Genomic DNA, 6,835 nt, shown 5'->3' on the forward strand with positions numbered 1-6,835 from the left:
AAAGCGCGGAGATAAGCCCCCCCCCCCCCGAGTCTGAAAGCCGGACGACCATGCTTCAATTCGACCTGGACGCATTCTCGATGAGTTCAACGTGACAGAGCTTGCGATAAAGAAAGAGTAGCAACGTCTGGTAGCCTACCTGCACAACGCCATGAACCCGCCCGCGTTCAAAAGTGCTATCACTACTAGACTGAATATGCAGGAAGCTCAGCGGTACAGGAAAGAGGTCGTACCCTTCTGCACGTGCCGAAGTGAGCACGATTCCCTCACAGTCACTAAAACTAGTCAGGGAAACAGATCTGCGCTGCGATGCTCAAGGGGGTCGTGCTGACGCTATCGGTCGGCCCGCCCATGTTAAGCAACCTGCGCTGCTAGATTAAAGAAAACAACGCGGCTCGGGATCTTGCCTCGGGTCGCCCGATAATGCAAGTCCTCGGGTACTCATTTGACGAGCTACTCGTACGTGCGCGTGGCATGCAACAGGACTGGCAACTGGATGGGCATGAGGAAGCCGAGCCTGTTCAAGAAGCTGTACACGAGATTGTTGAGGAGCAACGTCTCTCGGTCGCGTTTGCCAGCTTCAAGCGGCAGTGCTTGATCCGCCTTCGGTTCCTTATGACGCCGAAGTCGAGAGCCATGCGCTACGACCGGCGACACCAACGATAACGACGAAGAATTTGAATACTGCCATTGCGGCACTAGGGAATCGCGCACGAGATGTCACCGGCGACGGGCTGGTCGAGGCCCTGCAGCCTCGGCTACGCGAGATTCTCTACGTGCGTCTGATCACTGTCCGTTTGGAGTTCGGGAATGACCCGCCCGTTAAAGTTGCGCCGCTGCAAGCTCACATCAAACCGGGCGCAGTACCGACTAAAGCCCACGCGCGCTGAGCTCCACTTTTGGATCGAGAGCTCTTGGAGCGGCATGTTGGCAAGCCGCTGGCCAGTGTACTGATGTATCGGAGCCCCAGAAGTCGCTGGTCATCCGCGCCAAGTATCGTTCGCAAGAAAGATCAAGACATGGACCCCACTGCGGATCCAAGGATGGCTATAGATACACGTTCAGTGAATGACAAGTTGAACGCGATGCCTTGACCGATGTCATTACTGGAGATTATCGTCGGTGAGCTTGAAGGCACTACCGTTTTTTCAGTCTGAATTGGTTCCGGGGCTATTGGTAATTGCCCATTTGCCCTTGCATCCAGACTCGCAGGAGTATTTTATCTACGCAACACCTCATGGCATGTACACTCCGACACGAGTGTCCATAAGCGCCAAGGATTCGGCGGCATTCTGCCAAGCGGTTGTCGAAGAAATATTCAGCGACCAGATCGGCAATGGCATTTACCGTTGGTTGGACGACATACTAGGATACGCTCAAGACACCGAGAGTCTAATGATGCTGCTGGACCAAGTGGTGCTGGAGCGCTGCGAGATGTATGGACATAACCCACATGCCAAGAAGTGTCACTTTTACGCCATATAGATTCAATGGCGTGGAAAGTTGACCTCTGCGAACGACGTGCGCCACTGCCCAGACCGAATTTTAGGCCTCGTGGGTATGCTGATGATCCGCACCGCTGCTGACCTGCGTCAATTTCTGTGTGCGGTAAACTGGATGCGGCAGAGTATCCCGACGTTCAACCTGCTGACCCATCGTCTGAGCGCCACCCTCGAGCAAGCGATGTTGTTAGCTGGGACGGGAAAGGAGTCGAAGCTGTCGAAGTGCCTGCTAGCTGTTGTCGGTTGGGCAGTTGAGGACGAGACGACCTCGAGGCTGTGCGTGCAGTACTGCTAAAAATGGCCCCGCTCGCTCACCAAAACCAGCAAGACGAGGTGCACGGATTCCAGTCAAAGCTTCAGGGGAGCAGTCGTCACGACCGAAAGAGCTGCGGCTGCCACGTGAGGAGCAGCAGCACCGACAATTAGCATTCTTGAGTGGTTGCATTGTTGGCGCCTCAAGGTCGTTGGGCATCGATCAAGAAAGAAGCCTTTGCGATCGTGGACTCTACCCGTTGACTCGAATACCTGTTGCTACGTCCAAAAATCTTTCGACTAGACACCGATCACCGCAACCTCATATATATATATATTTAACGCGTACGGGGTGGACAGCACCATGGCGCGATACCAAGCCGACAAGCTCCAGCGCTGGATTATCTCGTTGATGACATTTCGCAACGTTATTGTGCACATGCCTGGCGATCAATATAGGGGGGGGGGGTTGCTGAGCCTTTGGGGCGCAACGGGAGTTGACGCAGCCGCCCAAGAGAAGGTCCCGACGCTGCTGGATCCTAGCTTCCAGCGGTCGAGTGAAACGAAGATTCGCAGCTTGCAGCAAGGTGTCCGTGCCCAGGAGCCCCTCGCTCGTACCCGAAGAGGTCGAGTATGACGAGGAGAGCCTGTTGGAATCTTCAAAGTCAACCCAGACGTTTCACCAGAACGAGACGTTGAAGTTGTCTAAGCCGCTGCCAGACTCAGGTCGTAACGCTCTCGCCATCGGAAGCGAGGAGTTCGACAAAATAAGGTGGTCATTAAGATGTCGATCGTGATGACTGTGGTGATGGGATTAAGAGTTCTCTGGCGTTACCAGAGATCGACAGCAGTGCGAAGTGGATGAAGCAAGCGTGAAGAACTGGAGATTTACAGAAACGAAGGAGAACTCAATACATTTGCAGATTACAGAACGATGACGTCAGGCGCAAAGGAAGACGCATCGTTCCTATATGTACGGTAATGTCGCAATGGTGCTTGTCAGGTAAGTACGCATGAGTAGCGAGATGTAGTGCCGGCGACGAAGCTAACGATTCAATTCACTTTCAATTTTAACATCAACTGCTCACTTGGTCTTCTATCTACGGCAGGAAATTCCCCGCGCGTTTCTGGAGTTGCAAAAGGTTCTGAGCCCAAGTACCGCACTCTACCGATTAGAAGACGTCGACGATGTCGGTCACGGGACGGCTCGACTTCACGGACCTCGATAGTCCTCAAGCGATGCCGCCGATCGCACGAGCAGAGCGAGCACACCGTCGAAACCTGGGATTCGTCCACACTGAGCTACACAAAGCAGTACGCGAACGAGTGCGCGAACAAGAAGCATTCCGCACGCCACCGCGACGACCACGGCGCAACAACACGACAGGAAGCATCGCAGATGCGACCTCACCGGGCATAGCGGCAAAATCAAGCCCATCTACCCACAGCACACAGCTTTCGGACGCAGAGATGATCGTGGTGCTAACGGCGCGCCTGGAAGAGTCCAGGGCCCGTATGGACGACGCTATGGAAGTCATCCGGATGCAGCAAGGTATGCGGGACAAGAAAAACCGGGCGGAGCAGAGACTCGCTGCACTCCAAGCAGCAGTTCGCAAGCAGCACTATGAGAGTCACGAGTTAGAAGAAGAAGTCGGAGAGCCCAAGCAGTCGGAGCGTGACGATGAAAGCTCCTCGGGCTGGGGACAGCAAGCATCTGCGATGTCCCAAATGACTAGTCTGGACGATCTCCATCGACCAACAATCGCACAACAGTCAACTATCACTAAGTCCTCAAATACCGGAATTACCAGACCAGACGATACGCCAAAGAGCAAAACGACTGGCTCTGCACCAGGTCGCACGAAGGAAGAGTGCGAGACGCAAGCACAAGAGGTGGAAGCGATCAACCCACCTGTCGAGCAGAAGCCGACTCATTCACCAAAGACCGCTGAGAAGTCTCCGAAGCTTAAGGATATTCACTGCCGACGGTTCAATGGCAAGGAAGAGTACCCTGGCCTAGGAGCTGGACTCGAAGATTTTCTGAACGAATTCGAAGGTGCAATCAGAATGGAAAAACTCCTAAATAAGTCCACGTGGTCAAGCCAGCTTAAGGCGCCAGTCCTGGGCACATTCTTGGAGGGCCAAGCAAGCCGGTCTTACCATGACTTCGTGGCCGACCGCGAGGTGAGCTACGAGGACCTAACGGTGCACCTGAAGAAAGAGTTCGGCTGCCACTTAAGCCAGTATGAGCTGGCTAGACGCATGGACGCACCTAAGCGACAAAACGATACGTGGAAGCAGTACATCACTTACCTCAAGTTTATCGAGCGCTTAATGGTGGGAGATCGATCGCAACTACTGCTTGAAACGGTCTGCAATAATGCATGCCCGGAGGAGAAGTCAACACTCCTCAGCAAGATCGACGAAACCAACACAAATTACATGGACGAGCTAGACAAGGTCGTCGATTTACTGATCCGTCTCAAAGGTGACGGACGGCGCGTAGGTAATGCGCGACCCGGAGGCCAAGGGAGCGTACCTCGCCAACCTCAGCAACAAGGACAGCACCACAGTAACGGCAACCCCATTAAGAAACGTGTTGGTCAAGGTAACAGCCCTAAACAGCAGAGGCAATCTCAAACCACTGGTCAGCAACGTCAAGGTTTGAAGCAAAATCACAACGCTCAAGCTAACGCAAGCGAGAAGACAATCACCTGCTGGAACTGCGGAGAACCAGGCCACAAGAGTTTGCAGTGTAAGAAGCCAAAGAAACAGCAGCAGGCCTCGGTTCACCAAGCCCAGCGCCTAGAACGCGATGCCGACGAAAGTGACGATGAGAGCGCGGAGCTATGGATGGCAAATGAGCATGGAGAAACGACATCAACAAACTGGCTGGTGGACTCAGGAGCGTCACACCACATGTGCTCCACGAGCACTCCACTGTTCGGCACTTCACCATCTGACTTGACCATCAGAGTGGCAAATGGTGGCCTGCTCCACGCTAACGTTAAAGGAAGCTGTATTATCCGCGCAAGCAATGGTTATGCTACGCGATCCGTTCTTTTACACGAAGTACACCAAGTTCCAGGTCTTAACCGCAACTTGATCTCAGTCACTGACCTCGGGGAACACGGGATCACTACTTCGTTTGGAGCATCAGCGTGTACGCTGACGAATCAACGTGGTGACATAGTCGCAATTGCTAAACGCCAAGGTAAAATGTGGATCCTGAACGGCGAGACAGCACGCACGGATGATAACGCAGCAGTGATGTTTGCGCAGATGACGAAGGCAACCTTACAGCACTGGCATGAACGTCTAGGGCACGTCAATTTCCAGGACCTCCTAAGGATGTACAACCACGGTTTGACGGAGGACATGGATGTCATCTCAAAGAAGCTTAAGTTCTGCCTGTCCTGTGCACAAGCAAAGCAAACCAAGTCGAAGCAACCTACAGTAGATACATCTACATCCGCACCCACCGACCAACTTGGAGCAGTTATCGGCGTAGACCTAAAGACAGATATTCAACCGGACAGGAACGGGAACAAGCACATGCTTACAATTGTGGACTACGCATCGAGCTACAACAGAGTCTTCTTGCTGCAGACAAAGAATGAAGCGGCAAAACACCTCATGAACTTCATACCCGAATTTGAGCGCCAGTTTGGAGTCACAGTAAAGACGATCAGGTCGGACGGTGGTGGAGAGTTTCGAAGTCACGAGGTCACTAAATACTGCAGTCGACACGGAATCGTTCATCAAGAAAATCTTCCGAATAAATCTGCGTCAAATGGAAAGGTCGAGCGCATGCACAGGACATTGATGAACTCAGGCCGTGCCATGGTCTGGGCATCCGGTCTTCCAGAACGATACTGGGGAGATGCCGTCAAGTATGCCTCATACATACGCAACCGACTTCCAACAAGAGCAAACGCAGATTACAAAGCACCTTTGGACGTACTCACTGGTAAGCCGCCAAAAGTAGGCCACATATTGAAGTTTGGTTCTACATGCACAACGCACGTCTCGCACAAGAAGGCCGCCTCAGTCAAGCGCCGAGCGGAGAAAGCAGTAGTCATCGGGATCTCAGAGAACCAGAAGGGTTATCGTCTTCTTCTGCCTCGTACTCGGAAGATTATCGCTAGCTCCGACGTCCAGAACATCGAGAAGCTGGACATCCGCGAAAAAGAGACCCAAGAAGCACTGAGCCAACTCGGCGGTAAAGAAGAACAAACACCGCCTGAAGAAGAGCCTGCAGAAGAATCCGTAACAGAACAAACAAGCAGTGCCACAGGGTTGGTTGAGATCTCCACTCCAAATAGTACGTCAAAGTGGAAGCGTAAGAAACGCACTATCAACCTCAGTGAAACCTCAGACAGCGGCGAAGACGAGTACCACGGGCACCCTATTAGTGCCGGTGCAATTCGCCGTGTTTTCGGCTCACGTAAAAAGACGAAACGCCAAAGCGACTTCTCGCTACCTCAATTACTCATCGAAGAATTCGCAGGATCAGCAACACTTTTGTTGACAACAGCTACGCCACCTATGGTAACCCCACGTAATCTCGACGAAGCAATGCAGACTCCAGAATGGCCTCAGTGGAAAGAGGCTATCGAGAAGGAGCTAAAGGAACTTCAATCAAATGGTACATGGGAAGTCATCAAGTGTCCTGCCGGAGCAAACGTCGTGTCGTCAAAATGGGTGTTTCGTATCAAGTTTAACTCACGTGGAGAGCTGGAACGGTTCAAGGCACGATTGGTAGCTAGAGGATTTACCCAGCGTTTTGGTATCGATTTCGAAGAGACTTATTCACCGGTGCTGAAAATCACAAGCTTGCGATTTCTCGCGGCACTTGCAGCCCAGTGGAAACGAAGACTTCGTCAAGGAGACGTTCCAAATGTTTACGTCAAGGCTAAGTTGGATCGGCCAATCCTCATGAGACCCCCGAAAGGTACGCCGTGCACAAGAGACACAGCGTGGCTGCTACTGAAATGCCTGTACGGCCTCAAGCAAAGCGGATTATTGGGAACAAGGAGATAAATGCATATCTTCTATCGCTGCAATCCGCAGAAGTCAGC

Source organism: Phytophthora infestans, genomic scaffold (assembly GCF_000142945.1).
Source record: "Phytophthora infestans T30-4 supercont1.27 genomic scaffold, whole genome shotgun sequence".
In the NCBI taxonomy this organism is placed as follows: domain Eukaryota; phylum Oomycota; class Peronosporomycetes; order Peronosporales; family Peronosporaceae; genus Phytophthora; species Phytophthora infestans.